Here is a 15,262-nt window from a genome sequence, read left to right as displayed (position 1 = left end):
CTGCAGCCTCAGCGCCGATCTGACACACCGGAAACGCAAACGTCCTCGACGTGTTTAGAGGCTGTCAAGGCGCTATGTGCAGTTCTGTTTGCAATGTGTACAGATGCCTGTGCAGCACTGCGTATAAATATCTTAAAGATGTCTAGACCCCCCTATACAGCACAACACTAGTCCGTTACGGCAAGGGTTGTGATTGTTGCAGCAGTAGTTTGTTTGTAGTCATCTATCAGCTATTGCACAGTTTGTCACGGGTTGCTTCCGCGCCTTCCTCTGGCCGCCCGTGTCTGGGGCACAGCCCTCCCTGCTGCCCGGCGGCGGCGAGGGGGAGAGCGACCAGGAATCAATATGTTAGAATTTCCAAAATAGAGGCGCTTTACCCATTGAAATGCCTGCTCTCGTGAGATGACTCAGGACTACAGAATGACGTCACAGCGTCTGCTCCTGTAGTTCTAATGTGTCGTTCTTCACAGGAATTTGCCGTCGATGCCGGACCAGATTCGGGGGCGTTGACGAGAAGAGGCTTTCGGCTGACGTAGCCAAAAGGGAAAGATTTTCGGGAACGCCCCCGAATCTGGTCCGAGATTGACGGACAGAGCCCTCTCCCAATGGCTAGCCTCCATTTATGGAGCTAGCCAATGGGAGGAGGGGGCGGATACCCGACCCCACAATCAAAAACATAAGGTTTTCCTAGCGCATGTGTACTGACACGGTATCTTGTTTCACCACAGAGCTGCGACAGCCGCCGTTCACTCTACCAAAGATCGCCTGGGGCTTTTCGAGATGCTGCTTGCGGCCCCTCAGTTTCGTGGTGGGAGTGCCCGGAAGGCCCTCTGGTTGGCATAGCAACTAGGCTTCCTACTCACAGTCCCTACATGTGTCACTGGCCCAGAATGTAAAAAAATATCCCACAGAAACGACCCCGGTTAACTACGTGGCTTTCAAATAAATATGAACATGCTTCCCTTAAGCCCCCTTAACTGTGCTGTGACAAAAGAGCAGTGGGCCCCAATGCAAGCGAGAAAATTGGTCCTCAATCCACCAGTTTGGTAGTTTAAAAAACAGATACTGATTGGGGTGGATTGGGTCACCCGCTTCTCCAGGCCCCGGTGCACTGCACTGCACCTGCTTAACTATTACAGCTACGCTCCTTGGATTAACTGGACAGGACGCGAGTATATGTCGACGGACAGAGGCGAGCTCGCTGTAGACAACAAATTCACAGATAGTTGCACGTTTCCAGAATGTGGAGGTTCCTCATGGGCCTCCGTACAGGTGAGAAAGCTGGAGTTTTAACCAGGGCCTCTGGCCTTGCCATCGACGCGGGCCTTTTGGATGAAGGAAAAGGGGACGGTTGTTAAAAGCACCAAGTCAACACAAAAACGAAAGAGCTGAAGAGGGCAAACAAATATCCACCCTCAACAGCAGAAAGGTCCGTCAGTAAACAATAACATTTCCCAAGGGGGCCATCTTGCTGACCTTCAAGAAATGAGGCGGTCCCTCAGTATTTACACTGTACGCAAAAACACGCACGAGCCCTATTCAACCACATTATACACGTTGGCAAGCTGGCTCCGTATAGACACACGCACTCAGACACGTCCCTCCACACAACACACACTGACAAGCGGCCTGCACATATTAACGCACAGACCTAAAAAATATAGAAACACGCACATATATAACGACACCCGCTGACGCCAGACATAAGTGACCCTGCACACAACACACATGCACGAGCACACAATTACTGCACAAGCACTTACTTACTCACAAGTACACACATGTACCCACACACATGTACACGGGCACGCCGCACACATACGTGAGGTCCATGTACACATAAATACACTCCATGCATACAAAGTGAAAATACTCGTAAACTACACAGGTAAACACTGGCTTTCATACCCACAGATCAAACACATTCACAGACCTGTCGCACACGCATGGATTCACACAAACACACGCGCACACGCGCGCCAACCAGATAATACAACCCCGCACGGCGCATCATAAATCCGCCCGCAGCGCTCACCGTCCCGGACCTCCTCTCCGCGGCCGCAGTTGCTGCAAATGTGCTTGATCTCCTTGCCGATGTGACAGTGGATGACAAAGGACACGTTGTTGTTGTTGGTGCTCGGCTACTTCAGCGGTTTCATCCTCACCAGATAGAAGGCTTTCTTCCGGATCTTCCCTTGGCCGACCGTGCCTGGGGCACAGCCCTCCCTGCAGCCCGGCGGCGGCGAGGGGGAGGCGGCGGCGGAGGAGGCGACCGAGATGGGAAACATCCTGGGCTGCCTGGCATGTGTGAAGTCCGCCATTCGTGCACTCCTGCAGCCTCAGCGCCGATCTGACACACCGGAAACGCAAACGTCCTCGACGTGTTTAGAGGCTGTCAAGGCGCTATGTGCAGTTCTGTTTGTAATGTGTACAGATGCCTGTGCAGCACTGCGTATAAATATCTTAAAGATGTCTAGACCCCCCTATACAGCACAACACTAGTCCGTTACGGCACTGGGTTGTGATTGTTGCAGCAGTAGTTTGTTTGTAGTCATCTATCAGCTATTGCACAGTTTGTCACGGGTTGCTTCCGCGCCTTCCTCTGGCCGCCCGTGTCTGGGGCACAGCCCTCCCTGCTGCCCGGCGGCGGCGAGGGGGAGAGCGACCAGGAATCAATATGTTAGACTTTCCAAAATAGAGGCGCTTTACCCATTGAAATGCCTGCTCTCGTGAGATGACTCAGGACTACAGAATGACGTCACAGCGTCTGCTCCTGTAGTTCTAATGTGTTGTTCTTCACAGGAATTTGCCGTCGATGCTGGACCAGATTCGGGGGCGTTGACGAGAAGAGGCTTTCGGCTGACGTAGCCAAAAGGGAAAAATTTTCGGGAACGCCCCCGAATGTGGTCCGAGATTGACGGACAGAGCCCTCTCCCAATGGCTAGCCTCCATTTATGGAGCTAGCCAATGGGAGGAGGGGGCGGATACCCGACCCCACAATCAAAAACATAAGGTTTTCCTAGCGCATGCGTACTTCGTATGCATTTGCTAGGCAAAACCTAAAATGGGCCCCCACCAATACAAAACTGGCCGCCACTCCTCCAACTCCACCGGGGAAAGGCCTGGGGCCTGCTACGGCCAATCCGGCCCTGCTTGGAAGTATATAACTATATAATGCCACAACGAACCATAGGTCAGCCCTTTTTTGCTTACCTGCACAATGAAAGCCGTTTCCTGGTTCAGTTTGCAACTTGGGGATTGTATTTGGGCGAAAATCCGCCGATGTATCTATCCCCTTGGGGATACTGAGGGAATCAGTAACTGTGCGGGTAGCAAATTCTCTCCATTATGACTATTTGGAAAATGACACGCGTGAATCTGAGTTTTGTTGCAATAAATGCATGTTTTACTCCAGTGTTCTATTCGTAAATTTCTGGATACAAATAACATGCGTCTGTGTTTTCGAGCCATTTCCTGGGTGTTTTACCCCGTGTTTCGTTTCACCCAGAAATATCACGGAAATAAAAGGGGGTAGATCTGTATTTCCAGCCAGTTTTAGCATGTTTTACCAAGAGATTTCGGGCGGCCATCTAAATGAGGTCCTGTCCATAAGGCATAGCATAGAGCCAAGAGGCCCACCACACTTAACTCTGCACATTGGAAAAAATCACTGGTTGAAATGCCCATTGCAAGGAACATATAACAGTTCCCCGCTAGCTAAAAACAACTTGCTTGTCTCTTCGCACTGAAGAATCTCTCTAGGAACTATCCGTTAAGAAAGCCTCCATGGATGCCTGCACACAATTTCTAGAATGCCCTTAACTTTCTGAGAAATTGGGAGTTTGAGCTATGAGCGATCAGTTTACATTTTATTGTCGGGTGGACTTTGATGAGGCGAAAGATGTCCCCTCGCACAGCTTTACTGTTCTCGCATGTACAGAGAGTCAGCCTGAAATAGAAATGCTGTTATTTGCATGCACGCTCTGGCTTCCAAATGAAAAATGTGCGAATGCAATGTTGCTTTCCTGCGGTTATTGATGTCTTCTTACAACCCTTTTTCTGTTGTCTTGGTTACCAAAGTAGTCTTCATTGGCATTTTGATCGAGATAACCACTTAATAGCCTTGCCTATTATTTACAACTTGCGCAGAAAGAATTTTACAAAAGGCATTTACAGCTATATAATGGCGGCAGAATTCTGGGTTCGTGTTGGGCAAGGTTATAGAAGCGTGTATGCTTGTTTTAATGTGTGCCCTTCCAGTTTGACCGAGAAATATTTGCTGCGTATTTCATTCCACACATATTTCGTGAGGCTGTGCTTATATTGTAATGGCAATTTATTTATAATTGTGCTTCAAGAAAATGAAAGCACCTAAAACAAAACTTTGTAGCGTATATTCACTTGAATATTGTGACGCATGCCCCCGTTACGAGTGCTCTCTTAATTCAGATGGGGCCAGTAACAGCAGGTCCCGGGTCCATTGGGTTTTTTGGATCGCTGTCATTATATGCAGAGATTTCCACTGCTAGAAGCAGCCGGTGGAAGCTTTTTCTTTGGTGGGGGGCTGGAAGGGGGGAGAGGGCCAGAGATGAGATTCGTTATAGAATAGTCTTCAAACAAACGGGGAAGAATAGTTCAGGGTGACTACTTCGAAAATGCGTGCATTGTTTACTGCTGCATTTGTTGCATCCTGGAGCGGGGAATGAGTATAGTGAAATTCAGTTACAAAAGATGCAGCTTTTGATAAACTTCTCTAATGGCAATTTATTTATAATTGTGCTTCAAGAAAATGAAAGCACCTAAAACTACACTTTGTAGCGTATATTCACTTGAATATTGTGACGCATGCCCCCGTTACGAGTGCTCTCTTAATTCAGATGGGGCCAGTAACAGCAGGTCCCGGGTCCATTGGGTTTTTCGGATCGCTGTCATTATATGCAGAGATTTCCACTGCTAGCAGCAGCCGGTGGAAGCTTTTTCTTTGGTGGGGGGCTGGAAGGGGGGAGGGGGCCAGAGATGAGATTCGTTGTAGAATAGTCTTCAAAAAATGGGGCAGAAAAGTTCAGGGTGACTACTCCGAAAATGTGTGCATTTTTTACTGCTGCATTTGTTGCATCCTGGAGCGGGGAATGAGTATAGTGAAATTCAGTTACATAAGATGCGGCTTTTGATAAACTTCCAGCTCGTCAGCATGCCATGAGAGGTTACCTATGTTTCCTGTAACTTAGCATCAACACTAGCTGACTAACCAACGCCAGAACTGAGAGTGTAGTACTGGCTACCTCTGAGCAGCAAGCTGATGGATGTGTGGTGCCGTCGATGCCTAACCAGATTCGGGGGCGTTCCCGAGAACAGGCTTTCGGCTGATGTAGCCAAAAGCCAAAAATTCTCGGGAACGCCTCCGAATCTGGTCCGGCATTGACGGACAGGCCCGTCTTCCAATGGCTAGCCTCCATTTATGGAGCTAGCCAATGGAAGACGGGGGCCGTTCCTGTCCCCCCCTACTGTAATCATTAGGTTTTTCGCCTGCGCGAAAAAGATGCGCAGAGCGCATCTTTCGCCAGGCAAAACCTAAAAAGTGGTAATAGAGATACCAATCGAACAGTGGTTAGGCCTAGGGCCTAGAGAATCGCTGGGAGCAGTCAGGACTAGCAATGCTGAAGTCAGGAAAAGCCCGCGGGATTCGGGTGCAGCACGTAAAGTGCGGCTTGCACCAATGTAAAGTCAATGGTGCGTAAAAGTTACACAAAGTTAGTTTAAGGGCACTTCCGCTGAACCTAGAGGAACAAAACTTAAGACACAGACCCTAGAGGTGTGTACCAGTGTAGGGACACCGGCGTTGCAATGTTACCTCACCCACAGGAAGTGGGTGCACAGGGTCGAAGTGGCGTCGGGTTTTGACACGCAGGTTCTTGGCGCTTAGAGCTGAAGATGCTGCAGGCGATGTGAAGGAGAAGTGTCCGGTGGACCCAAGGGTGGATCTGAAGTGGTGAAGACCTGAAAGCAGAGGGGACAATGTTCATAGTCACTGACCAGTGACCACCGTGGAACCAGATTGGAACCAGGCAAAGTCGGGTGCAAACAGGTGATGAGAGGTTGCTTCTCTCTGCAGCCACGTAGACACGAAGAGGTCAAAGACGTCCAGGAGTCAATCATGAGCTGTCCAACAAAGGTTCTATCTGATGGCGGTGTTGGCAACTCGATTTAAGCAAACAAGCCTTGGCTAATGCAAGCCACGGGGAAAGTGAAAAAGGCTTATTACTCGGACCAGCAAGGTCAAAGCGGGTACTCCTTTCTACAGGAGCGAGGGCAGGTCTGGAGCAACCAGACCCACAGTGTAAATTGTAGGTTTTGTTGCCAAGATGGCCGCTGCCCACGTGACAAGCGGCCGGGATGGCGAGTCAATGGCACAAAGCAAAAGGGCCCAACGCAGATCGTGGAGATGCTGGAGGGCTGATCTTTGGTGCAAATGTTGCTCGGTTGTGGGGCTTCTCAAACCCCAAAGCACAGAGTCAAGGGTACCTCGGGTGCTGCGCAGTCAGCATTTCGGGGATCTTTCAAGATGTCCGCTCCCACGTCTCTCGGTGCCTCCACGGGTCCCTTATTTGCAGGGACTGTGGATCGGGCTGGGAAAAGTCTAGGAAGATGGGTCTTGTCCGGCTTTGCACTCGGGAGGCCTCGGCAAAGCAGACGTTGAGGTGCTGGGTGATGCCTGTGTTCACAGGGTGGCCCCTCCTAGGCCACAAGGGAGATGCTCTTCAGTCTTCTGTTCATCAGAATGTCGAAGTCCCAGCGTCTTCTTAGTTTAAAGTTGATTTCAGGATGATCTGCTGTGCTAGGGCACTGCTCCCACTCTTATTCCAATCTGAAGGGTGGATCTCCTGCTAGGTCCCTCCCTATGGGTGGGACCAGGAAGGGGGTGGTTACACCCCCTTTCCTTTGTCCAGGTCGCCCTGGAGCTGGGGCTGGTGTGCCCCAGAACCGGTTTGACCGGATTATGCAAGGGGAAGCCTTGTGCTCCCCAGGCACTGTCTGGTTTCTTTCAAACCTCCCTGCTACAATCCACTATCTCCTGTCTGGGGTGGTGTGACACCTCTCTGTGACAGGAAATCCTTTGTCCAGGCCTCCTCTGCTGAGTTTCGGTCAGCAGCAGGAGGTCAGACATGTGTCTGTGGCAGAAGCATCCATTTTGTGGATCTGAGGCTCTTTTAAAAATCAACCGCGTTTTAGCAAAAGTAACATGTCGTCCCCTCTAGAGGGGTGGAATGCTACCCCCGTTGCCAGGACTGGCGAGGGGGTAGTATTCCAATTCGTATGACACCTTACACGACATGTTTTGATAAAGCCAAACCAAAGTTGACATATAACCGCGAGGATTATAATGCACTTAATAGTATATGGTTTGGCATTATCCCGGAACAGCTAAGGGAATTGGTCCCGACAGCTACAGACAGGCTCAGCTCATGCTAGAGCACCATCTCACATTAAACCACGCATTCTGCCTTCAGGATTGTTAAGGCCTGCCATAGGAGTGGCTCACAGGTTTATATGTGTCCAGATAGGTTTAGATATAGGCATACTATATCTAAGCAAGGGGTGATTAAACCACCTTGCCCCAGCTGAGTGATCAGCCAGTTGTGTCAATTTTAGATAGCCAGCCAGGAGTGGCAAAAGATATGCTGCAGCCCCTGGTAGGCCTTGGATGCACCTATGCCCTGGGCACCTATAGTGCTCTGTACAGGGACTGATAAGGTGACCCAAGCCAATCTAGTTATGCACCTAGGGTACATGGAATCCATTTTACAGAGAGAGCAGATAGCCTGGGGCCCTGATTAGCAGGGAACCAGGACAACTAAGTCGAAAACCAGCTAAACACAAGGCAAAAAATCTGGGGTAACCATAGTCAGGTAGCCACCTTCCTACAGCTATATTCTATGTTTGTACACGATTACAATGAAACGTTTTATTTAGGATCTAGATTTATTGCATGACTTCAAGGGCCAGGTGTTTCCACTTACCTAGAGAGAAACTGCTAACCCACGTACACAAGGCTCTACACAACCAAGGACCTGCCTACACTAACCACCACCAGAACTTCAACCAACCATCGAGAAGACTTTCACTTACCCATAATTCCTGCCTCTACCGAAGCAGAGGGTGTTCCTTCTTCCCCATTGCAGCAAAGACCTGGCACAGCGTCCCCTCTCACACCCAGACAATCTCCTCACTTCCAGAATTCTGAATGGCCCTCAAGACCTGGCTCTTCGAATAAGCCTCCGGGACAAGCAAGCGCCCGGATACCCTATGCTTGGAGTCGATGGTGAGTGGTGCGATGAAATTAAAGATGGCATTGCAGGTGCTTTAGCGAGGTCCTGGAGCTCTGTAGGCAAGAATGCCTTTGAAGGTGGTTTTGCCATCTGTGTGGAGTTGGAAGTTGAGATGCTCCATGATCGGGGTGGCGTTGTCGGTGTGGTGGTGTCAGTGTATGGCTTTCTTGTGGATGATGGCGATTCCACCTCGATATTTGTTAACGCGGTCTCTGTGAGTTATCTTAATGCAGTGAATCATTGCTGAGGCAATGCCGTGCACTGCTGCAGTGTTAAACCAGGTCTCAGTGAGGAAGAAAACATGAGTAGTATTTTCAGAGAGATTGTGTGTTGAGCAGGTGATGTCGAGATTTTTTTGGGTTTTAGTTGTCAGCGTTGTATGGTTGTTGTGCGAGAGGGTGCTCCTGTGATGCAGGCAAAGAAGCAATGTTGGCAGGCAAACGTATCTATTGTAGATCGAGGCGAAGTGCGGCATTAGTTGTTGTTGCGGTATCCGGGGCATGGACCTCAGAGGTGGTATCACTACAAGTGTCAGGAGAGCCTAGATTCCTGGTGCCTGGTGCAGTTTAGCCATGGGCAGGCGCAGGTGGACTTGCCTTTAGCACCTGCAGCGTGATTGCTGCGTACTCCATTAAGTAGGTTTTGGGAGAAAGGAGGGGCACTGGGAGGCTGGAAGGGGTCTAAGAATGGCCTTAAAAGTGAATAGCAGTGAGGGGCGCAGCATAGGAAGCTGAAACAGAAAATCTATGCAACCAAACGAAAAGTGGTAAGTTAAAACAGAGAGTACAGTTGGGCTAAGAAATGCAAAGTTAAAGGCTATACAGAAGGAGAAACAGAGTTAACACAGTGATACAGGCAAATAAACAATGTTTCAGCAGTGTAAAAAATGAAGAACAACCAGGCAGCTGGGTGAGCAGCAGCCAGCCGAGGGGGGGCTGGCACAAGGACCTGCTCAATGGGATTGCACTGCGGTCTCCATTAGGTAGGTCCGGGGAGGAGGGAGGGGCACTGGCATGCAGGTAGCAGGCTAAAAGATTGGGATAAAGTAAGCAGTGGCGTGGGAAGTGGCGGAGAAAGTAAAAACAGAAAATCCATGCAAACATGAAAAGTGGCAAGTTAAACAGAGAGTAAAGTTTGACTAAGCAATGTAAAGTTATCTATCCATACTAATATAATAAAGAGAGAGCCCAAACCTTCGAGGCGGGTAATCTCAAGAACTACAGCACCAATCACAAAACCCAATACAGCGTCGGAAAGGGCAGTTGCAGCAGAAGGACATAGGCTATGCAGACGGCCACCATATACATTTAAAAGGTAAAAGAACCGTGCCAGCAAAGTAGTCCCTTGTGGGCGTGTCTGCGCTGTGCTGTGGGCGTGTGCCGGGGGCGTAACAAACGCTGGAGGCGTGTGGTACGTTCCGCCCTTCATGCCATGTCTCATATTGTGTGCTAATCCCACCCTGCTCCTTTTAAATACCCCTGCACCCCATAATCATAACCCAACCTTACTCCTTAAAATACCCCAACACCCTTAAACACTAACTCATCTTCACCCTATAAATATACCCTGTACCCCAAAAACCAAACCTATCCCTAAACCCTAAAAATACCCCTGTACCCCAAAACCAAAACCTAGCCCTGAACCCTATAAATACCCCTGTACCTCAAAACCCAAACCTACCCCTGAACCCTAAAAATACCCTTGTACCCCAAAACCCAAACCTAGCCCTGAACCCTAAAAATACCACTGTACCCCAAAAACCAAACCTACCCCTGAACCCTAAAATACCCCTGTACCCCAAAACCCAAACCTAGCCCTGAACCCTTAAAATACCCCTGTACCCGAAAACCCAAACCTACCCCTGAACCCTAAAAATACCCCTGTACACCAAAACCCAAACCTAGTCCTGAACCCTAAATATAACCCTGTACCCCAAAACCCAAACCAACCCCTGAACCCTAAAATACCCCTGTACCCCAGAACCCAAACCTAGCCCTGAACCCTAAAAATACCTCAGTACCCCAAACCCAAACCTAGCCCTGAACCCTTAAAATACCCCTGTACCCCAAAACCCAAACCTACACCTGTACTCTAAAAATACCCCTATACCCCAAAACCCAAACCTAGCCCTGAACCCTAAAAATACCCCTGTACCCCAAAACCCATACCTATCCATAAATCCTAAAACTACCCCTGTACACCATAACCCAAAACTATATCTGAACCCTTAAAATATCCAAACACCCCAAAACATATACCTCAGTATACACCTATACCCATACTTACCTTATACAAACATTTTAAAAAAAACATGTTTTTACCATTCATGCATTTACAACAAATTTGGTTGTAAATGTATACGTGGTAAAAACTAGCCCTGGGCGTAGTGGGCATAGTGGGGCTTCGTGGAGCTACGTGAAGTGGGCGAGAATCTACGCCCACCTCCGCACTCCGCGTAGCCCCACTACGCACGCACCACTGGCCGTCACCCGCCTAAGTAAACAAGACGGAAGAATGAAGATAGCGAGCCCCGGGGACGCGGCGGGCAGCGGCGGGCAAGGTAAGTGCGTTTTAATTATTTTACACTTTTCGTTGAAAGTATTTAGGGAGGGCGGGAGGGAGGCGGGTGGCGGCCAGCTACGCTCCGTCTGCGGAGCGTGCGTAGTGCCGCCTGGCTACGCCCGCTCCGCAAAATGCGGAGTAGGCGGCACTACGCACACTCCGTGCACGGAGCATAGCTGGCCGCCCACCCCTAGTAAAAACATAGAAAATGTAATGCCATGCGTTATAATGGCATTGCGGAGTTATGGTACTTTCGTAATGAAAGTATGCAGAGAGATGGTATGCGGAGAGAAAGTTGCGGAATAATGGGTGTTTACCCTCCCCCGGTAAGTACATTGGTGGCACAGCAGCACACATCTCCAGCAACATACTCATATTTTTTCAGCACCCATTTGAAAAATGCACAGGTCTGTCTCATTGATGGCCAGCCCAGACATACACTTTTAGACACACCTCCCGCCACAAGTTCTAGAATTGCGAACTTTAGAGCTTGGAAGCTACGTTCGAATCTCGGTATCAGCTCAATATCCTGTGATTCCAGGCAAATCGCTTTGTCTCCCCGTGCCAACCACAAATGAATGTGTTCTTCTGTAATGTAAATTGTGCTCATGCCATGTTGTCTAGTTCGCGCTATATAATATTACAAGGAAAAATAAAGCAGGGAAACTCGAGTTCACACACTACTGAACGTGCACTCTTAAGTGCATCAGCAGTGCACTGTGAATCGGAGCGTTTCACAGGCCTGTCACAGATAAGAAATGCTATCAAAACGAAATCCTACAAAACAATATACTACTGGCCTTACATATATATATATATATATATATATATATATATATATATATATTCACTGAAAAAACCATAGGTTTCACACCAGTTATAGTTAGGAATTAGCATTTAAAAAACCTATTAAATTCACTGAAAAAACCATGTTTCACACCATTTATAGTTAGCTGGAAATTTTACTGACATAAAACCATTGAAATTCCCACGTTATAGTTAGTTGGACTCACTATAACTTGCGCGTGCAATGCACTGCTGATGACGTCACATATTACATCACTCATGACATGGTCAGTGACATCACTCATGACATCACTGATGACACCATCCAGTGAATGCGTGTCTTTCTGAAAAATAAATATTAGTGAGTAATGTTTACATTTTTAAATATATGTATTAGTGTTTCACTTTGTGTATAAGTAGCTGCATGGGTTGGTGAGTAGCTACATGTGTATGTACATGGGTTATTAGATGTTTTTCTTAGTATCAGTATGAGTGTCTATATGGTTTGGTGGGGGTATTACTTAGCACATAGATGCATGATTGACTGACTCTCTGTTTGTATGTGTTTTGAAGACAGCCTATGTGCAGGACTGCATAGGTGAATGAGTGTGTATATGTGTATGTTAGTGAGTGAATGACTGTCTCACTAGTGTCTTTATCAGTAACTACATATGTTTTAATCTAGTATATGTGAATATTGATGTATATAAGTGAGTATATGTGAGAGTAAGAGATTGTAAGAGTTCCTGTTTAAATAAGTATGTGTTTCTATAAGGGATTGTTTAAGAGAATAAATATGTTTAAATTTCAATAGAAGTAAGGTGGTAGTGTGTGTATAGCTCTATATGCAAATAAATGGATGTGCAATTGTTTATTTGCATGTGTGAGTATGTGTGTGAGTTACTTTAGGATGACTGTCGGTGTGTAATAGGATGTATAGGTGTATCACTACATATGATGAGTGAGTATATGTATGAGTGAGTATATTGAACTGTTTGTGAATGAGTAGATGTGTATATAGATGGTGGAATTACTGAATTGGTTGTTGTAACTGATATGGTTATCTCCATTTTTCTAAACATTTTATTTTTTATTTTTGAATATGTGTTTCTAGGGTTACATTACAGTGAAAGGAGGTCTGCCACTCTGTCACAAGGATGGTGTCATCAGTGATGTCATGAGTGATGTCACTGACCATGTCATGAGGGATGTAATATGTGACGTTATCAGCAGTGCATTGCACGCGCATGTTATAGTGAGTCCAACTAACTATAACGTGGGAATTTTATGTCAGTAAAATTTCCAGCTAACTATAACTGGTGTGAAACCTATAGTTTTTTCAGTGAATTTCAAAGGTTTTTTTAAATGCTAATTCCTAACTATAAGTCTCAGTCTATAAGTAAGACTGCTAGCGCTCTAGTTGTTCTTTAGAACACTGTGGGACATTTTGTCATTGGGCTATATTTGGGCTACATCTGGCTGATATTTGGGCTACATTTGTTTTTTTTTGTGTCTGGGGGCCATCTTTGGGCTACCTTGGGCTACATTGGGCTACATTTGGGCTCTAAAATATATATAGCCCAATGTTGCCCAATATATATTTTTTCAAAGTTAATTTTCGTAAAAACCACTTGAGCATATATCTTGAGACATAGCAAAGGCACATCGGGCTAACAGTCACTACAATTTTGCCAAATTTTTTATTTGTATATTGTTTTTTTTTTATTGTATTTTTTGCCTTGGAGCGCTCCCGGTGCGCGCCCCGGTGAGCGCCCCGGAAAGCGTAGTTTTATGAAGCACCCGGGGCGCGCACCGGGGAGCGTCCCGTAAACGCCAATATCGCGAACGAAAAGATGATCGTGATGTATCGCGTAGCCGCGTCCACGTGATTTGCACGGCGTAAGTGCACCCGGAAGCACTCGAGCGAATACGATCGCGCAACATAGGCGTCCGACGCGCTTACGTGGCGCGCCCCTGGGCGCGCCCCGGGCGTAGCGTAAGCGCGTCGGGTCATGTGACCTGAAAATAACACTTTTCATTGGTTTTAACAGTTTTGGTTTCATAATGATGAAGCCCCTGGTCATGTGACCTGAAAATAACACTTTTCATTGGTTCAATACATTTTTTTTTCAAAAGGATGAAAGACCCCACTTTTTTTCCTTATTCTGACTTTGTCCTTTGACTTAGGAAGACCTGTTTGTACCTCTCTGTACCTTTTTGATCTTTATAATGGCTTTAGTAGCAGCAGCAGCTGGTGCATCTGCACCACCACCACCAACACAACCACTAAGAGGACCACCAAAAGATATCATTGGTGGTCAACAAGAGGAGGAAGAGGGGAGGAGAAGATGGCTTGAAGAACAAAATACCCCATACCAGCCAAGACCACACATTATATGGGAGTTTTTTTCGATCCCAGAGGGGAAGAAAAAAGTAAATGCAGCCAAGGTGGCTTGCCTAATCTGTGGCATGGAACTTTCTAGGGGGAACCCTAATAAAAAATATTCATTTGGAAACAACACAATGATTCGCCACATGCAGCGCAGGCATCCAATAAACTATTCTGCTGCAGAGATGAGGGAACTGGCCAGTAACCCTCCCCAATCCACAAGCACCACCACAAAAAGAAAGCAACCCACTCCGTCGGCACCAGAGGAAAGTGAGACGATGCCGTGCATTCAGCCACGATTTGCAGATTTCCGAATTATCTGTAAATATTGTGGGAAGACCATCTCCTACGGTGAACAGAGCATAAAGCTCATAGTCCTTGCTGGGGACAACCACAAATGCCCCAATAAACCCTAATTATTTCTTTTCTTTCTTTTTTTTGCTCCAGTTGAGCCATTTTCAATTCCCTGTTTTCTCGTTTCTCCCCATGAAAAATACAAATAAATATAAAACTGTTCAGAAAACCCAAAAAAATGTAAAATGTTCAAAAAACAATAAAAAAATATAAAACAAAAAAAGAAGAAAAAAACAGTTCTTTTTAGAACTACCTCCAATTTCTAAAAAAAGGCTACATTTTTTAAAAACTCTATTATTCATTTTTCCCCATGGGACGCTCCCCAGTCCGCTCCCCGGTGCGCGTACCGGGCGCTCCCCCCGTGCACATAAAAAAAAAATTTTTTTTTGCCCCCCCTTATGGTCATTTCCCCCTTTGATTTTTCCACCTCTTATGTCTCGATTTTACCGAGACACAAGATGGTGGCCGCTCCGGACTGTTTCGAATGTTTACAGACACCCGAGAGCCAATCAGCTTTCTGTGCGCAAGTCAAGTGGCGCGCCTGAAGAGTTCCGCAGAGTTACTGAAAAACTCCACTAGATTCCGCAAAGTTCCACGAGTGGGCGGGGTAACAACAAGGTGTGTGCACCTCCCCTGCAGAGTCACTTTTGATTTGGCCTATGTGATAAGTCCCCTACAGGCACAAACTCGCAGGGATTTAGAGTGTTCCAGGCAAAATATTTTGCCCAATGAGTGATACAATAAGCTAAAAAATGGTAATGTTTCAGCTTCACTGCAATAATGCAGTATGTGAAGTAAGCTGGCTTGCCTAACAGAAACACCTGCCTTTGCTGCACATTTCAGA

Source organism: Lissotriton vulgaris, chromosome 2_2 (genome assembly GCF_964263255.1).
Source record: "Lissotriton vulgaris chromosome 2_2, aLisVul1.2, whole genome shotgun sequence".
Lineage (NCBI taxonomy): Eukaryota > Metazoa > Chordata > Amphibia > Caudata > Salamandridae > Lissotriton > Lissotriton vulgaris.
Note: the sequence above shows the minus strand (reverse complement) of the source record.